Consider the following 19,248-nt stretch of genomic DNA (forward strand, 5'->3'; position numbering starts at 1 on the left):
CAGGTAAGTCAGGGAACTGCACCGAGGGCAAATAATCATTGGAAAGGCTTCCCTTATAGGTACAAGTTAGTAAGGCGCACACAGTGAGGGGGGATATATATCACCAGTCCAGGCAGGGGATATATATATATATATATATATATATATATGAACTTCCGGCCATCATTGCCAGAGTTCCTCACTTAAACAGTGTGGTATTCCACCACCAGTTCCTCATTTGAAATAAGCCCCATCTGACAGAAGGCTTATATCAGGTCACAAACCAACCCTGTGGTAGCATATAATATAAACAACCGAGCGTGCGGACGTGGGGATTCGTGGATCGAGATAAAAGAGCAGCCTAAGATTAATTTTATATATAATTGCCGAAAAGGAATTATACAGGTATATTTACAAGAACAATATACAGGTATACAGTCAGGAGTGCAGTACAAAGATAGGGTATAGATAGGTTGCAATTAACGTATTATGTAGCATGTAACCACAGGGAGGCGCTGATGGATCACAGGTCCAAATTTTAGTAACAGGCTTTCGAGGCTGCATCAGCTAATGTATCCTCCTGCCTGTAGAAAAAACTCAGTCCAAAATGAGGGGCTGCCTTATATCTCCTAGGCTGTTCCCTCACACATCTTCTCCCACCCCTGGGAAGTGCAGCCTCTCTCCTCCTATCTCTGAGAATATGATTTTCTGTCCAGAACCATGGATGGACCATAACTTTCTGCCTGATAATTCGAATTATGTGCTCGGCTAGAATCAGTGATATTGCATTCTGCTATTATATGACATTTTCCAGATTCAATACCTCAGAGCCTGCTGTGACTTGTGCCATGGTATCTTCATGTGCTTGGTCAGACAAAAAGAGCCAGCTGGCTGCAGCTGCAGAGAATTTCACACCATTTTGTTGAGAGGTTCAAAGGGTTTGTTCCTGGTATTTAATGAAAGACAAACACTGCATGGCTGCTTTTTATGGCCTTGGGGGACCCAAGGGTGGGGGCACATTCCAAGAGTGGATGGAGATGTCCTATAATCCAAAATGGATTCTCCCTTGTCCCTGACACATACATACATTTTATTTTTACAGTACAGTAATATTATATGACTACAAAGCTTTTTTACTGTTCAGCCTTTTTTAATACATTGTCTTAAATTCTGGCACTTTTTGAGTTGTATCTTATCATTGCGGATTGGTCCTGATGAAGAGCTATGTAAATCTTGAAATGTGTTGACAATCGTATAATTTTATCTTAGAACCTTGGGCAGCGCAGACTCTGAACCACCATATTCCTCACTTATTGCAACGTATCTCCTTGGTGTTCCTACTGCAGCCTTTACCTTCTTCTATAGGAGTTGTGAATGTCACAGCCCTACTGTATCAGGTGAGCGTACCTATAATATCTTATAACACTTGGTTATCAGATAGGACCCTATTTGCGCATTTTGTCTCTCCAGTTTTACCATTTGATTTCCTCCATACAATGAAACTTTAATTGTGCATTACACATTTCTATTGAAATGTGTTACAATGAAGTGTCCACTCATCTCTTTCATTTTATTTTACCAATGCCTTAAAGCAACAAGTTGATTTAATTATTTCAACAAAGCTATCTATAAGGGAAAATTGCATTTCTGATACCTACTATAGCAAACATCTAATTAAGAAGACATGTATGATCACAACCTATGGTATATGTTTCACATACAAATACCACAGACTAATATATCTAGAAGTGAACCAAGTTTATCTTAACAATTAATAAAAATGTGTATTGATGAAAATAATTATATTTGAGATGTTCAATGCATCTCATTATACTATAACATTAGAATAGGGATCTCATAAATGAAATTGTCATATTGATGGTAATATTTTTCCACTTATTCAATAATAGTACATTGGTTGAAAATATACTTCTCAAAACGGAAATCGCAACAACAAGAAGGAAAAGTCAATGAAATATACTGTAGAAATCAGAGTATCGATAGACATGTTACCTATATGCAAATTATGAGAAGAGGAAAATAATGTTTCAAAACATCTTGACTTATTGAGCATCTAACAAGAGCGAAACATAGAGCAATGCATGCACTTATACACTTTGGCATGCTTTTAATTTGGCTATTAATTGCTGTCCGAGAAATGTTCTGTCACACTAAATGGACTTGGGTACGGAAATCATCAAGATATCTAGCTACTAGTGTTGAGCGATACCGTCCGATACTTGAAAGTATCGGTATCGGATAGTATCAGCCGATACGAAAAGTATCGGATATCGCCGATACCGATACCCGATACCAATACAAGTCAATGGGACACCAAGTATCGGAAGGTATCCTGATGGTTCCCAGGGTCTGAAGGAGAGGAAACTCTCCTTTAGGCCCTGGGATCCATATTAATGTGTAAAATAAAGAATTAAAATAAAAAATATTGATATAATTACCTCTCCGGAGGCCCCTGGACATCACCGCTGGTAACCGGCAGCCTTCTTTGCTTAAAATGAGCACGTTTAGGACCTGAGAATGACGTCGCGGCTTCTGATTGGTCGCGTGCCGCTCATTTGACCGCCACGCGACCAATCAGAACCCCAACTAGGATTGAAGTCCGATTAGACCCTTGCTGGCACAACACCGCAACTGGGTGTGTAAGGCAGCTGAATAACAATATTAGGGCACAAGAGTGCATGCGGTGCCGCACTGACGAACGCCACTAACCACCCAGGCTTGGGTAAGGAAAGCACAAAGGAAGTGCACGGCGCCGTACTGGCGGTCACAGCAACTGGACGCTGTAATGTGTGATTTGTGCTGTAGGATAAGTCGGGCGCTAGATAGTGTGACGCCCGAGAGACCGGGGTACCCAGCACCGGACCAATGGGGTCTGTCTCTTGAGGGGGATGTCACAGGTGGCTTGACCCGGTGCTGTGGCCTCAGGCAATGCACAGTGTAAGGGGTATCGTGAGGGGACAGGCACTTACTTGATCAGCAGCAGGTTCTCCCAGCGGTGACGATCCCGATCCTGGATAGATGGCTATTATCCAAATGAAAGACTGAGGCACTGAAACGTTTAACCAGTTTACTTTAACATAAAAGGATTTACAACCAGTCCTGTCACCGGAGTCTGTATGGGAACTCTGAGTTACTTTGACCCTGCCGGGGTCTTCGCCTCTTATTGTGCGCAATTTCTGTGTGGCCCTGCTGCTGTATGTGAACTGGCTGCCGGCCCAATCTGTCCCCTCCAGGTCCTGGTTCGACGGGCAACCCGAGTCCTTTTATCGGCTTACCCCCTCCGGGAGTACCGCTGAACTCTGTGTCTGTTGCTGCGTCCGACCCTAGTGAAGCTGATATCACCTCATGTTTTTCCGGTTGCTGTATTATATGTAATGAATACAGCCACGGATCCGGTATCCGTCTTTGCGCCTGTTCTGGGTAGTGATTAATGCTACCCGGTTCTCACAATGTCCTTTTTCTCTATCCCTCTTCTCCTCAGGCCGGTGATTTGGGCCTGGAAACCGTCATAGGGCTGTTAGAAATTCAGCTGTATGACCTCTCACTTTCAGCTCCTTAGCCCAACTGCCCAACTGCCAGTTCTTCTCTCAGACCAGAATGGATCAAGGGGAGTCTCTGGAGCTCCCCCTTCTGGCCGGAGGAGGTAGTGCAGTCTTGCTATTTTAGTATTTGTATTCAGTGTCAGTAACTATATTTGTGGCAAATACCTCTAGGGGTGCCACATTCCCCCTTAGTTAAGAACAGTACTCCGGGACTATGGGACGATAACATTTTGAAATAACAATTAATATGTACAGAGTCTTAAAAATGAAAAGTTACAAAAACCACTCAAGGAAACAAAAATAGAGTTCTGTAAAAAGTCACTTCAAATAGCGTCCATTAATACAGTTCTACCCTTGAAGGTACTCAATAGAAAGTCTAAAGAAAGTTCAAAAAGAGCAAAAAGCAAAGTTCAAAAAGCAGTCTTTCCGGAGCTTTGATTTAGTGCCTCCGGGCTGATAACAAGTTCAAGAATATCCAAGAAGTTCATACAGACAAGTCTCTGTAGGTACTGGGCTTAAACGTTGCAGACTGATAACAATGACTATACTACATTTTCTGTTTAACTATATATGGCATAACATATATACAATTCACATTATGAGCTTTATAGTTGGTAATCTGCATACCTGGCCGGTAATTGGCCCTGGGTACTACGCTGTGATCTACGTAATAGTGGTATCTCTTCATGTGGTGTACTACTGTCTACTGCGGATGTAGTATCTGCCCGCTCTGCTAAAGATAATTCCATGACTATGGAGTTGGCAAGTCCACCGTGAATGAGATTACTCTGATCAGGAATCTGTTCTTCCTGGCCTGGAACCTCCTGTAGTACGGGGTCAGCCTCTTCCTGTCTTGGGACTTCTGGTATTGGGTTCGGTGTTGGGTAAAAGGCCACCATGGGAACCACTACTGCACCATGGTATGTTAGTAGGGTTTTGGGAAAGTCTCCTATACAGGTGTGATACATTTCCTCTTCTTTTTCCTTTACTGGTTGGACCTGCATGGGTTGAATAACTTCTGGTTCTGGCTGGACAACTTCTGTCTCTTTCAATGCTTCCGGACATAATTTAAGATTGTCTCTTGACACTAGTACAGATGATAAGCCCCCGTTTTTGCTAATGAGACACATTTTAGGATTATCCATTCTTGTTGGTAAAACTGTGTAGGGTACGGCTTCCCACTGATTGTATAGTTTATTGGTTCGACGATTTCTCTTGAGCACTTGGTCACCCGGTCTTAATGGGGTCGCTAGAGCATTCTGGTTGAAAGTTCGCTCTTGTCTTTCTCTAGTTTGCTGAAGGCTTCTTTCCACACTCTCTTGCACTTGGCGATACTGCTTTTGCCGTATGATATCCCAATTGGAGTCTTGGACTTCTGCGTCTGGTTTCAGAATTCCCATTTCTAGATCGATTGGTAATTGGCCGGGTCTTGCACACATAAGGTAAGCTGGGGTGCAATTGGTGGAACTCACCGGGACATGATTATACAGATCCACCAAGTCAGGCAATTTCTCTGGCCATTGATTCCTTTCTGCCTCAGGTAAAGTCTTTAGTAGTTCTATTACAATATGGTTCATCTTCTCGCATAAGCCGTTTGTTTGTGGATGATAGGCCGCCGTCCGGATCTTTTTGCAACCATACATATTACAGAATTCTCTGAAGATCTCTGATTCAAAGGCTGTACCTTGGTCGGTGAGAACCTGTTCCGGATATCCATGGGGTCTACAAAAGTACGTTTGGAACGCTTTGGCTGCTGTTTTTGCTGTCAGATCTTTTACGGGTACTACTACCAAGAAGCGTGAATAATGATCCACGATGGTCAAGGCATAGACATAGCCGGACCGGCTTGGTGTCAACTTCACGTGGTCCATGGCTACAAGTTCAAGTGGTTGTTTGGTGATTATGGGCTGCAGTGGTGCTCTTTGGTTCTTTTGATCGTTTCTTCTGAGGTTGCACGGGCCACAATTTCTGCACCACTGTTCGATTGATTTTCTCATCCCGACCCAATAAAATCTTTCTCTTAGAAGTACTTCTAACTTTTTCCAACCGAAGTGACCAGCACCATTATGGTAAGCTTCGAGGACGATCTTGACATCTTGTTTAGGCACGATAATCTGCCAAACCAATTCATGTGTTTTCGGATTGGTGTACCTTCTACAGAGCTTCCCTTGATACAGGAACATTTTGCCTCTCTCTTTCCAGAGTTGATGCGTCTCTTCTGGGGCATCCTCATCGGGATATGCACTTTGCTCAGTTAACAGTTCCTTCACCAACTTCACAGCCGGATTGCTGTCTTGGGTGTCAGCCCATCTATGGTGTGCTAACGGATTAAAATTCACCTCTTGTTGTTTCTGATAGGTACTTGACTAGTGATGTTTTGCCTTGGGATGATGGAAGGCTGGTAGTTCAATTTCTTCAAGCTCCCCCGTTTCTTCTTCTACATCTCTCAAGTGTGGCATCCGGGATAGGGCATCGGCATTTCCATTCTTGCGACCTGCTCGATACTTGATCTTGAAGTTGTAATTAGATAACCGGGCTATCCATCGCTGTTCTAACGCACCTAATTTGGCTGTGTCCAGGTGGGTCAACGGATTGTTGTCAGTATAGACAATAAATTCTGCAGCGGCCAGATAGTGTTTGAAACGTTCCGTCACAGCCCAAACTACTGCCAGTAGTTCCAATTTGAAGGAGCTATAATTTTTTGGATTTCTTTCAGTAGGCCGGAGCTTTCTACTTGCAAAGGCGATGACTTTCTCCCGACCTTCTTGCTTTTGTGATAGCACCGCTCCTAGTCCCACATTACTGGCATCAGTGTAGAGGATGAAAGGTTGATGGTAATCTGGGTATGCCAGAACCTCTTCTCCGGTTAGTGCCTTCTTTAGTTGTTCAAAGGAGTCTTCCCTTTCGTCGTTCCACTGGAAAGGAGGGTTTCGGTTTGAAGGTTTCTTCGTCTACCCTACCAAGGCGTCTTGCAAGGGTGCTGCCAACTTGGTAAATCCTTTTATAAATCTGCGATAGTAACCCACCAATCCCAGGAATTGCCTCACTTCTTTTGCGCTGGTAGGTCTCGGCCAATCCCTTATGGCGGTTATTTTCTCGGGATCCGGTGCTACTCCCTCCGAACTCACGATGTGTCCCAGGTACTGTACCTTTGGCTTGAGAAGGTGACATTTGGATGGCTTGATTTTCATGCCATACCTGGATAAGGCTTCGAACACTTCTGCCAAGTCTTTTAAGTGTTGTTCGTAAGTCTTTGAGTAGACGATCACATCATCTAGGTACAGGAGGACGGTCTCGAAGTTCTTGTGTCCGAGGCAGCATTCCATCAGCCGCTGGAAGGTACCGGATGCATTGCAGAGTCCGAACGGCATGCGATTAAATTCACTTAGACCCATTGGTGTGGTGAATGCCGTCTTTTCCTTATCTCATTCAGCATCAGGGACTTGCCAATACCCGCTTGTTAAGTCTAAGGTGGAAAAATAATTAGCAGATTTCAAAGCCGTCAAGGACTCTTCTATCCTAGGCAAGGGGTAGGCGTCTTTATGGGTGATGTTATTAATCTGCCGGTAGTCTACGCACATTCTCATAGTTCCATCTTTTTTTTTGACAATCACTAGAGGGGCCGCCCAGGGGCTACAGCTGTCTCTTATTACCCCGGCCTGTTTCATTTCCCTCAGCATATCTTTTGCACATTGATAGTGAGCGGGCGGTATGGGTCTATATCTTTCTTTTATTGGGGGATGGTCACCTGTGGGGATTGTGTGTTCTACCCCTTCTATCCGTCCGAAGTCCAATGGGTGTTTACTGAAGACTTGTTCATATTCCGTCACTAGCCTATACACCCCTTGTTTTTGATGGGTAGGTGTTGAATTTATGCCCACGTGTAGCTGTTGGCACCAATCCTCCATTTCTCCATCTGAGCCATTGCCTTCCACCTGACAGGTTGGTTCTAAGGGCTCAATGGTTGTGATGGCATTGTTGTCAACAGTATATAGCTTTGCCATTGTAGCATACCTTGGCAAAGTACCCTCTTCCTCTCCACAGTTCAAAAGTCGTACCGGCACTCGTCCCCGGTGTACCTCGACTATCCCTCGTGCTGTGAGTATAGTGGGCCTGCTGTCGGTGTACACTGGTTCTATTAAGGCTTGATAATCTCGTCCCTTAGTACCAATGGCTGCTCTACACCATACCAGCATTTCTGTTTTTGGTGGGATTACAATAGACGTTGGATCACTTACCCTCACACTGCCGATTTCTCCACCTGCAACTTCTACCTGTTGCCTTAACATCAATACTTTTATTTCCCTTTGGAGAACTCTCTGCTGGCAGGATTGGGCAGTTTCAGCAATTTGCTGTAAGACAGAAATGACTTCGGAAAAGCAGTTCTCTAACACATTCATTCCTATCAATACAGTTGGTTCACAGTTCCGCCGGTCAATATCAACAACAATTATACCCTGTTTCTTCAATTCTACTTTACCAATCTTTATGGTCATCTCCCTGAATCCTAGTTTCGGTACCAACTTACCATTACTGGCCCATATATCTAGTTCAACATCAGAGGGCCCTTTATCAATATCTGCATCAGCCCAGTACCTTTTATAAAGGATATACGGTATAGATGAAATCTGGGAACCTGTGTCCAGCAAAGCGTTGAGGGGCATTCCGTCCAGCACGATAGGGATAATGGGTCGTCCTCCAATGTACCTGTCGTGCCAGGGTGTTGGGCCTTGAAAGTTCATTCCTGCGAAGCGGCCCGCATTCCCAGGGGATTCCCGTTTAAATCACAATCTCGTGCAAAGTGGCCTGGCTGCTGGCAACGGCGGCAAATGGGCTGTCCATCCGGTTGGTAGCGGTCGCGGGGTCGTCCTCTCCATGTCGGGTATTTCCGGGGTCTCATCCATGGAACATCCTCTCTACGGTTTGCCAACTCCATCTTGGGTCCTCTCATCTCCTGCATGGTTTTAGCCATTGAAGCAACAACATCAGTTAAAGAGTCAAGCTTTTGTTGAAAAGCCTCATTAGTACTGGGCCCCAGGGGCTTAGCAATAACCCCGGACATAGCTGATGTCACTGGTACTCCATGTTGTTGAGGAGCCTCTGCCATGAGTTGCGCAGGCTCCTGATCCCGAGGTGCCTCTGCCAGCTGGAGAAATATAACGCTCTCCTTTAATTGGGCAAATGTCAATTCAGGGTTCTTAAAAACAAGCATGCTCACATGCCCCCGGTGAGAAGGGGTGTAGAGTCCCTCAATAAATTGATCTCTTAGCAGTTTATCCGCTCCGGTATTAAAAATGGGTTCAGCCAGTGTAAGTGATTTAAGGGCTTCCTGCAGGTTTAAGGCAAAGTCTCTCACGCCCTCATTAACTTTTTGTTTGCAATTAAAGAATCGTACTTTAGCTTTGCTGCTGGCCGTGGTTTCAAATGTAGCTTTTAATCCAGCAAATATGCGTTCAACAGTGCCTTTTAGATCAGCTGCCCATGCTGTGACTTCTCGCTTAGCATGGCCACTTAACTGCATCATCAGGAGACTAACACGCTGAACTTCACCCACGGGGAACATGTCAAAATGGGCCAGCATCTTTTCTCTGAAAATGTCAAGGGTATTAGGCTCACCTTCATACATTGGAAGCCATGGGCCACCCGGGGTATATGGCATCAGCACCGGTATGATGGGCACCACTCCTTGCACCGCTGCGCTACCGGACTCTCTATCGACACTATGTCTTTCAGCTGCATTAGCGTCGCCGGATGCTGCGGCGTCTCCGTGCTGCGACATACTGTGCCCCCTTAGTTAATCCGGACCCTTCCGGTCCTCCGCTTCCGTCGGGATAGTGTAGATTCGTTCCGCTGTGCAGCAGGATCGATTTTCCCCTTGCTCTGATCTCAGAGCGCTCAGCTTGGTGCCGCCCACAATGACACGCCCCCTGCTGCTCCTGCCGGCCGCGCGCTCTGTAATGGTGGATTCTGAAGTTTTTCAGTTAGACTGGGGCTCAGGTGATGGCGTAGCTCAATTAACAGTCTCGTGCCTAACGGTTATGAGGTGATTACCTCAGGGGATGGCGGCCATCTTTACTCCATTATAACCAATCGGGAAAAGTCACTTTCAATAGTTTTCAATGGGGAATGGATTTTTCTTTAATAAAGTCAATTTTCAAGATTTTTCATCCAAGTTTTCACAGTTTTGGGCTCCAATCACGGCACACAATACCCGGTATATGGGCTGGCTCTATCCTGTTCGTGACGCCAATTGTGACGCCCGAGAGACCGGGGTACCCAGCACCGGACCAATGGGGTCTGTCTCTTGAGGGGGATGTCACAGGTGGCTTGACCCGGTGCTGTGGCCTCAGGCAATGCACAGTGTAAGGGGTATCGTGAGGGGACAGGCACTTACTTGATCAGCAGCAGGTTCTCCCAGCGGTGACGATCCCGATCCTGGATAGATGGCTATTATCCAGATGAAAGACTGAGGCACTGAAACGTTTAACCAGTTTACTTTAACATAAAAGGATTTACAACCAGTCCTGTCACCGGAGTCTGTATGGGAACTCTGAGTTACTTTGACCCTGCCGGGGTCTTCGCCTCTTATTGTGCGCAATTTCTGTGTGGCCCTGCTGCTGTATGTGAACTGGCTGCCGGCCCAATCTGTCCCCTCCAGGTCCTGGTTCGACGGGCAACCCGAGTCCTTTTATCGGCTTACCCCCTCCGGGAGTACCGCTGAACTCTGTGTCTGTTGCTGCGTCCAACCCTAGTGAAGCTGATATCACCTCACGTTTTTCCGGTTGCTGTATTATATGTAATGAATACAGCCACGGATCCGGTATCCGTCTTTGGGCCTGTTCTGGGTAGTGATTAATGCTACCCGGTTCTCACAATGTCCTTTTTCTCTATCCCTCTTCTCCTCAGGCCGGTGATTTGGGCCTGGAAACCGTCATAGGGCTGTTAGAAATTCAGCTGTATGACCTCTCACTTTCAGCTCCTTAGCCCAACTGCCCAACTGCCAGTTCTTCTCTCAGACCAGAATGGATCAAGGGGAGTCTCTGGAGCTCCCCCTTCTGGCCGGAGGAGGTAGTGCAGTCTTGCTATTTTAGTATTTGTATTCAGTGTCAGCAACTATATTTGTGGCAAATACCTCTAGGGGTGCCACAATAGCAACCATACAACTTCCGCGAACAGTCATTCAATAGGGAAGGGGTATCCAAGGACGACTTGCACTCACAACAAACACACGTAAGCAAATGTACACTAGCGCATGGCCGTGCGGTCATGCGCAGTTTATATAGTTGCAGCACAGGAAGTGGCCACAGAAACTTTGCCCTTCCAAGACCTGCCAAGAGGACCAATGGAATGTGCTGCAGAGCCTGAGCACATGACCCTCGATCTCCAACAGGAGATCTTGCCCTGGGCATGCTCAGTGTGTGCAGACAAGGACTTAGTCCCAGAGAAGTCCGCTCGCTGCTGACCAGCACTGGCTTTAATGGCAGAAGCTGAAGAAGCAGCAGTAACTCTCTGTACAGAGTGAGACTGAGCAAGACGCTGGGACCGACGTCCCTGCTGAGCAGACTCCACTGCGGCTGGATTAGAATGGGAGACCGCAGCGGAGATGGCTCGAAATTCCCCCTGTGCAGAAGCGGGAACTCGAGACCTAACACAAGTTCCATTTAAAGTTCTTGTTGTTAAAATAGAATTGCTGAGATTAAACCAAAATTCAATAAATTATTAATCGTTTATATCATCTCTTGCATGTGCCATGAATATTTCATGTATTCAAGACTTAATGATGAGCGATGTCATGCAATTATTGATGGACATTATTGATGAGTTAGACAATGACAGTTGAACAGGGCAGGAGACAGGTAAGGTGCATAAGTTTTTCAAACAATCATGCTTCTTGGTCAGTCAGACTACATTATGCATTGATTATATCAATCTGTTTCTTATTTGCTTTTACTTCTGCTTCCACACAACTCACCCGCCCTTTAACACATTCTGTGCACTCTCTCCATATCCACCCCTCCCTTCTCCCCTCTCCCATGTATAACTCTGAGGCTCTACTGACATTTCTTACCCACTCCAAACCATCCAATACCTCCATGCAGCACTCAAAATGCTCATACAAATCATCCCACCACCTGCTCTTTCTGTTTTTTTCTCCTTTTACCAGTTGCAGGCGACATCTCCCCCAACCCTGGGCCTCCCTGCACCAGCATACATTACTCTCCTCCAGCTGCATATAGAAACCCTGCCTATCTTATTAACATTCAGTGTATGCCTTCTCCTATTGCTTTCTACTGTGCTTTCTGGAATGCACGATCTGTGTGTAACAAGCTAACTTACATTCACAATTTCTTCCTCTCTAATTCCCTTAACCTTCTGGCTATTACAGAAACCTGGATCCAGCATTCAGACACCACCACCGCTGCCGCTCTCTTGTTTGGTGGGCTGGAATTTTCACATACCCCCAGAGCTGAGAACAGACAAGCTGGAGGGAAAAACGAGGAAAAAGATTGGAGCGCACTTACCCAGGTAAAATAGTCACCACTTTATTAGGACTTTGTACAAAAAGCAGGGAAGGGAGTGGATAAAGATCGGACGGTTTTGTATCAGATCGCAGCAATTGGCTGTCTCTTAATAGACCAAAAGGTAACTTCAAGTGCGGGCGTTGCAATTTCTGTATTTATCACCATGTCGGTAGTACGATTACAGTGGGGCACATACAGCACACAGTGCGCGATTTCATATCTTGTAGAACTACGTATGTAGTCTATGTCATTTTCTGCCCTTGCGGCTTCTTTTACATTGGCAAGACTATTCGGCCTATGTTCATACGGGTTAGAGAGCATTTTAACTCTGTGAGGACCGGCAAGGGGGCTCCTCGATTAATAGACCATGTCAAGACTTACCATGCAGGCAATGTGCAGGTGCTGCGGTTCGCTGGATTAGAACAGGTTACTCTGCCGGAGGGGGGAGGAGATCTGCACCGCCTCCTACTACCCAGGGAGGCCAGATGGATTCTTCGTGCAGACGCAGCTGGACCGCTTGGTATGAATGAAAAGCTAGACATGTCTGTGTTCTTGTAGATAGTTAATTGTACTATAGGTTCTGTTCAGTGTTGTTTCAAGTGTAGCTCTCAGAGTTTGATTTTAATTGGTTTTGTTGTTTTTATTGCACCTTTGTTCATGTTTCTATCAGTGGTGGTTACTCCCACCCATGTGCTGTGTGCAGGGAGGAATTGTTTTGTAAAAAAAGGTCCGATCTTGGTCCGATCTTTATCCACTCCCTTCCCTGCTTTTTGTACAAAGTCCTAATAAAGTGGTGACTATTTTACCTGGGTAAGTGCGCTCCAATCTTTTTCCTCGTTTTTCCTTTATGAACTCTGTATGCTTTTGTTGGATGCAGCACCCCGTTGGTAATGAAAAGGAAATTATCAGCCATATACGCACTTTGCATGTGGTTTTTGCTGTTGTGCACATTTGGGTCAGATTATCGGGGCAGTGCAGAAGTAGAACTTTCTTTTACCCTGTGATTTCAATAAACTAGACAGGCTGGAGGGGTTGGTTTGCTCTTTTCATCACAATGTGCTTTCCAGGTCATCCTCCCGGTTCCCTCACTTAAATTTCCTTCTTTTGAAGTCCATGCTGTCAGGCTCTTTAAGCCCTTTTCCATGCGAGTAGCGGTTGTTTATCCCCTTCCTGGCTCCTCCCACCAGTTTCTAGACCACTTTGCCACCTGGCTTACTCACTTCCTATCCTGTGACATCCCTGCCCTCATCATGGCAGATGTTAACATCCCCATCAATGATCCCCTCTCCCAATCTGCCTCTCATCTTCTTTCTCTAACTTCTTCATCAGCCTCTCACAGTTTACTAATTCTCCTATGCATGAGGACGGGAATACTCTGGACCTGGTTTTCTCCCATCCCGGCTCACTGCACAACATTACTAACTCCCCTCTCCCGCTCTCGGACCACAACCTTCTTTCCTTCTCTGTCAAGAATTGTCTACTCACCCGGGACACCCCCACCTACCACACTTATCGGAATACACGTACCATTAATACCCAGCAGCATATGGACAATCTCCACACATCTTTAGCCCCCATCTCCTCCCTCTCCTGTCCAGACTTAGCATTGTCACACTTCAATAATACACTGAAGAATACCCTAGATGGAGCAGCACCTTCTACACGCAGAAAGACCCAACACAGACAACGGCAGCCCTGGCACACTATGCAAACACGCTTTCTTCTGTGTTGCTCAAGGTGTGTAGAGCGGCAGTGGAGAAAATCTCTCTTAGCAGAAGACATCATCCACTATAAGTTCATGCTCAAAACCTATAACTCTGCCCTTCATCTGGCCAAACAATCCGACTTCACCCCCCTCATCACCTCACTATCCATCAACCCAAAATGACTTTTTGAAACCTTAAACTTCCTCCTGAAACCTAAATTACAGGCCCCCATCACCAACCGCAGCGGTAAGATCTGGCCACTTATTTCCTAGAAAAAAATCAACCACATCCATCAGGATATCTCAGCCCAATCTCCTCAGTGCTTGGAGCCCCTGCCCTGCCGTACCTCAAGCTCACTAGACATCTTTGAGCCTGCTTCAGAAGAAGAAGTTTCCAAGCTCCTCGCTTCTTCTCGGCCTACCACCTGCAACAGTGACCCCATTCCTTCACATCTCCTGCAGTCTCTCTCACCAGTGGTCACCACTCATCTGACTAAAATTCTTACCCTCTCTCTTTCTTCAGGTATCTTTCCTTCCTCATTTAAACATGCCATCATAACCCCTTTACTTAAAAAGCCATCCATGGACCAGAACTGCACTGCTAACTACAGACCTGTCTCTAACCTTTCCTTCATCTCTAAACTCCTGGAACGCTTGGTCCACTCCCGTCTAGTCCGCTATCTCTCAGATAACTCTCTTCTTGACCCCTTACAATCTGGTTTCCGCTCTTTACACTCCACTGAAACTGCCCTCACTAAAGTCTCTAATGATCTAATAACAGCTAAATCCAAAGGTCATTGTTCCCTGCTGATTCTCCTGGATCTCTCCGCAGCATTCGACACTGTGGATCATCAGCTCCTCCTCTCTATGCTTCGCTCTATAGGCCTCAAGGGTAGGGTTGAGTGAAACAGATCGGCAATTTTCAAAAGTCGCCGACTTTTAGCTAAAAGTCGGGCTTCGTGAAACCCGACCCGATCCCACTGTGGGATCGGGTCGGCGATCTTTACTCCAAAGTCGGGTTTCGGTTTATATATATATATATATATATATATATTCACATGTCATAGAGACACGTATATATGTATATATATATATATATATATATATATATATACTGTATATATATATTTATATTTACTTCAGCGCGATAATGTTGAAAAGCCGGTAATTCAATTGCCGGCTTTTCATTTCTCCTGCCTAAACCCGACATGATATGAGACATGGTTTACATACAGTAAACCATGTCACATCCCCCTTTTTTTTGCATATTACACACTACTAATGTTAGTAGTGTGTATGTGAAAAATTTCGGCGCTGTAGCTATTAAATTTAAGGGTTAAATTGCGGAAAAAATTGGCGTGGGCTCCCGCGCAATTTTCTCCGCCAGAATGGTAAAGCCAGTGACTGAGGGCAGATATTAATAGTATGGAGAGGGTCCATGGTTATTGTCCCCCCCACTTGCTAAAAACATCTGCCCCCAGCCACCCCAGAAAAGGCACATCTGTAAGATGCGCCTATTCTGGCAATTGGTCACTCTCTTCCCATTCCCGTGTAGCGGTGGGATATGGGGTAATGAAGGGTTAATGCCACCTTGCTATTGTAAGGTGACTTTAAGCCAGATTAATAATGGAGAGGCGTCAATTATGACATCTATCCATTATTAATCCAATTGTATGAAAGGATTAAAAAAACACACACACATTATTAAAAAGTATTTTAATGAAATAAACAAACAGGTTGTTTTAATATTTTATTGCTCTCTCAATCCACCTGAAGACCCTTGTTCTGTAACAAATTAAAAATAATAAACCAACAATATACATACCTTCCGTTGATCTGTAACGTCCCACGCTGTAAATCCATCTGAAGGGGTTAAAATATTTTACAGGCAGGAGCTCTGCTATAATGCAGCTGTGCTCGTGCCTGTAAAACCCCAGGGAATGAAGGTAATGTAGGTCAATGACCTATAGTTACCTTTATTCGCGGTGATGCGCCCTCTGCTGGATGTCCTCATATGAACTCAAGCCTGGGAGCTTTCCAGGAAAGTTCCCACGCTCGAGGTCATTTGAGGACATCCAGCAGAGGGCGTAACACCGGGACTGAAGATAACTATAGGTCATTGACCTACATTACCACTCGCCAATTTTTTCCGCGATTTAACCCTTAAATTGCCTTTAACCCTAAAATTTAATAGCTACAGGCAATTTAAGGGTTAAATCGCGGAAAAAATTAGCGTGGGCTCCCGCGCAATTTTCTCCGCCAGAGTGATAAAGCCAGTGACTGAGGGCAGATATTAATAGCCTGGAGAGGGTCCACGGTTTTTGCCCCCCCCCCCTTGGCTAAAAACATCTGCTCCCAGCCACCCCAGAAAAGGCACATCTGGAAGATGTGCCTATTCTGGCACTTGGCCACTCTCTTCCCACTCCCGTGTAGCGGTGGGATATGGGGTAATGAAGGGTTAATGTCACCTTGCTATTGTAAGGTGACATTAAGCCAGATTAATAATGGAGAGGCGTCAATTATGACACCTATCCATTATTAATCCAATTGTATGAAAGGGTTAAAAACACACACATTATTAAAAAGTATTTTAATGAAATAAATACACAGGTTGTTGTTATATTTTATTGTACTCTCAATCCACCTGAAGACCCTCGCTCTGTAACAAAGGAAAAATAAAAAACCAACAATATACATACCTTCCGATAATCTGTCACGTCCCACAATGTAAATCCATCTGAAGGGGTTAAAATATTTTACAGGCAGGAGCTCTGCTATAATGCAGCTGTGCTCGTGCCTGTAAAATCCTGGGGAATGAAGGTAATGTAGGTCAATGACCTATAGTTACCTTCAGTCCCGGTGATGCGCCCTCTGCTGGATGTCCTCAAATGACCTCGAACGTGGGAACTTTCCTGGAAAGCTCCCAGGCTCGAGTTCATATGAGGACATCCAGCAGAGGGCGCATCACCGCGAATGAAGGTAACTATAGGTAATTGACCTACATTACCTTCATTCCCCGGGGTTTTACAGGCATGAGCACAACTGCATTATATCAGAGCTCCTGCCTGTAAAATATTTTAACCCCTTCAGATGGATTTACAGCGTGGGACGTTACAGATCAACGGAAGGTATGTATATTGTTGGTTTATTATTTTTAATTTGTTACAGAGCGAGGGTCTTCAGGTGGATTGAGAGAGCAATAAAATATTAAAACAACCTGTGTGTTTATTTCATTAAAATACTTTTTAATAATGTGTGTGTGTGTTTTTTTTAACCCTTTCATACAATTGGATTAATAATGGATAGGTGTCAGAATTGACGCCTCTCCATTATTAATCTGGCTTAATGTCACCTTACAATAGCAAGGTGGCATTAACCCTTCATTACCCCATATCCCACCACTACACGGGAATGGGAAGAGAGTGGCCAAGTGCCAGAATAGGCGCACCTTACAGATGTGCCTTTTCTGGGGTGGCTGGGGGCAGATGTTTTTAGCCAGGGGGGAAGGCCAATAACCATGGACCCTCTCCAGGCTATTAATATCTGCCCTCAGTCACTGGCATTACCATTCTGGCAGAGAAAATTGCGCGGGAGCCCACGCCAACTTTTTCCACGATTTAACCCTTAAATTTAATAGCTAGAGCGCTGAAATTTTGCACATACACACTACTAACATTAGTAGTGTGTAATATGCAAAAAAAGGGGCATATGACATGGTTTACTGTATGTAAACCATGTCTCATATCATGTCTGGTTTAGGCAGGAGAAATGAAAAGCCGGCAATTGAATTACCGGCTTTTCTGCTGTATCGCGCTGCAGTAAATATTTAAAAAAAAAAAATTCCCATTGACCTTGCATTGGGTTTTGTGTTTCGGCCGATCACCGACCCTGACTTTTTAATAAGATCGCCCGATTTCACTCGACCCGACTTTTCAGAAAGTCGGGTTTCACGAAACCCGACTCGACCTGAAAAAATGAAAAGTCGCTCAACCCTACTCAAGGACACAGCCCTCCCCTCGTTCTCCTCCTACCTCTCTGACCACTCCTTCACTGTATCTTTTGCCGGCTCCTCTTCCTCTCCTTGTCCTCTTACTATCGGGGTTCCGCAGGGCTCAGTCATAGGCCCCCTCCTCTTCTCTCTATACACTGCCCCTATTGGACAAACAATCAGCAGATTTGGATTCCAGTACCATCTCTATGCTGACAACACCCAATTATACACTTCTTCCCCTGACATCACCCCTACTCTAATTCAACATATCAAGGATTGTCTGTCTGCTGTCTCTAACATCATGTCCTCCCTCTATCTGAAACTAAATCTCTCCAAAACGGAACATCTTGTGTTTCTCCCTTCTACTAAGCTCACTCTACCCAACATCGAAATAACCCTGGAGGGATCAACCATAACTCCCAAGCAGCATGCCCGCTATCTTGGGGTCACATTCTACACCGAACTTTATTTTCCTCCCTATATCCGATCACTCACTCGCTCTTGTCACCTGCATCTTAAAAACATCTCCAGAATCCGACCTTTTCTCACCTTTGAAACTGCTAAGACTCTTACTGTGGCTCTTATTCATTCCCGTCTGGACTACTGCCAATCTCTTCTGATCGGTCTCCCTCTTACCAAACTTTCTCCTCTTCAATCCATCTTGAATGCGGCAGCCAGGGTCATATTTCTGTTCAGCCACTTCACCGATGCCTTCATCTTGTGCCAGTCATTACACTGGTTACCCATTCGCTACAGGGTCCAGTATAAACTCATCTCTCTTACCCACAAAGCTCTCCACAGTTTTGCACCACCTTATATCTCCTCTCTCATCTCTGTCTATTGCCCTACATGTATAATATGCTAAAGAAAATATAAATACCTAGGGGTACAAGAATCAAAATCATATATATCAACCCTAAATATAAAAACACTTTTTATTATTAAAATATAGGCAAACTATACCACCTATAGTGACAAACTCAAACAAAAAAGAGTGCTCAAACAAAGAAAAACATACCCAAAACCTAATGGGGGTACCTAGACAACCCTAACTGAGACACCTAAACCTGCCCCTACCTGGCTGCGCAGGTAGACGCCCTAGGGGGGAATGTTATGGCGCCCCCGTTCCATGATAACTAACCCTAAAAACATATGTTTTTATACTCATTGGGAACCTAGTTCTTCCCTAGCATAGGTTGTTTACTGTCTAGTGATAGAGGACCCTCTAGTCTGTGGGTACAGGCTTTCACTAGTGGCTGCAGGGTGTATCATGGCCCTTAGGGTTAGTCATCGTGGAGCGGGGGCGCCATAACGTTCCCCCCTAGGGCGTCTACCTTGGCAGCCAGGTAGGGGCAGGTTTAGGTGTCTCAGTTAGGGTTGTCTAGGTACCCCCATTAGGTTTTGGGTATGTTTTTCTTTGTTTGAGCACTTTTGTTTGAGTTTGTCACTAAAGGTGGTATAGTTTGCCTTGGTTTTAATAATAAAAAG

The sequence above is a fragment of the Ranitomeya imitator genome, chromosome 5, assembly GCF_032444005.1.
Source record: "Ranitomeya imitator isolate aRanImi1 chromosome 5, aRanImi1.pri, whole genome shotgun sequence".
NCBI lineage: Eukaryota > Metazoa > Chordata > Amphibia > Anura > Dendrobatidae > Ranitomeya > Ranitomeya imitator.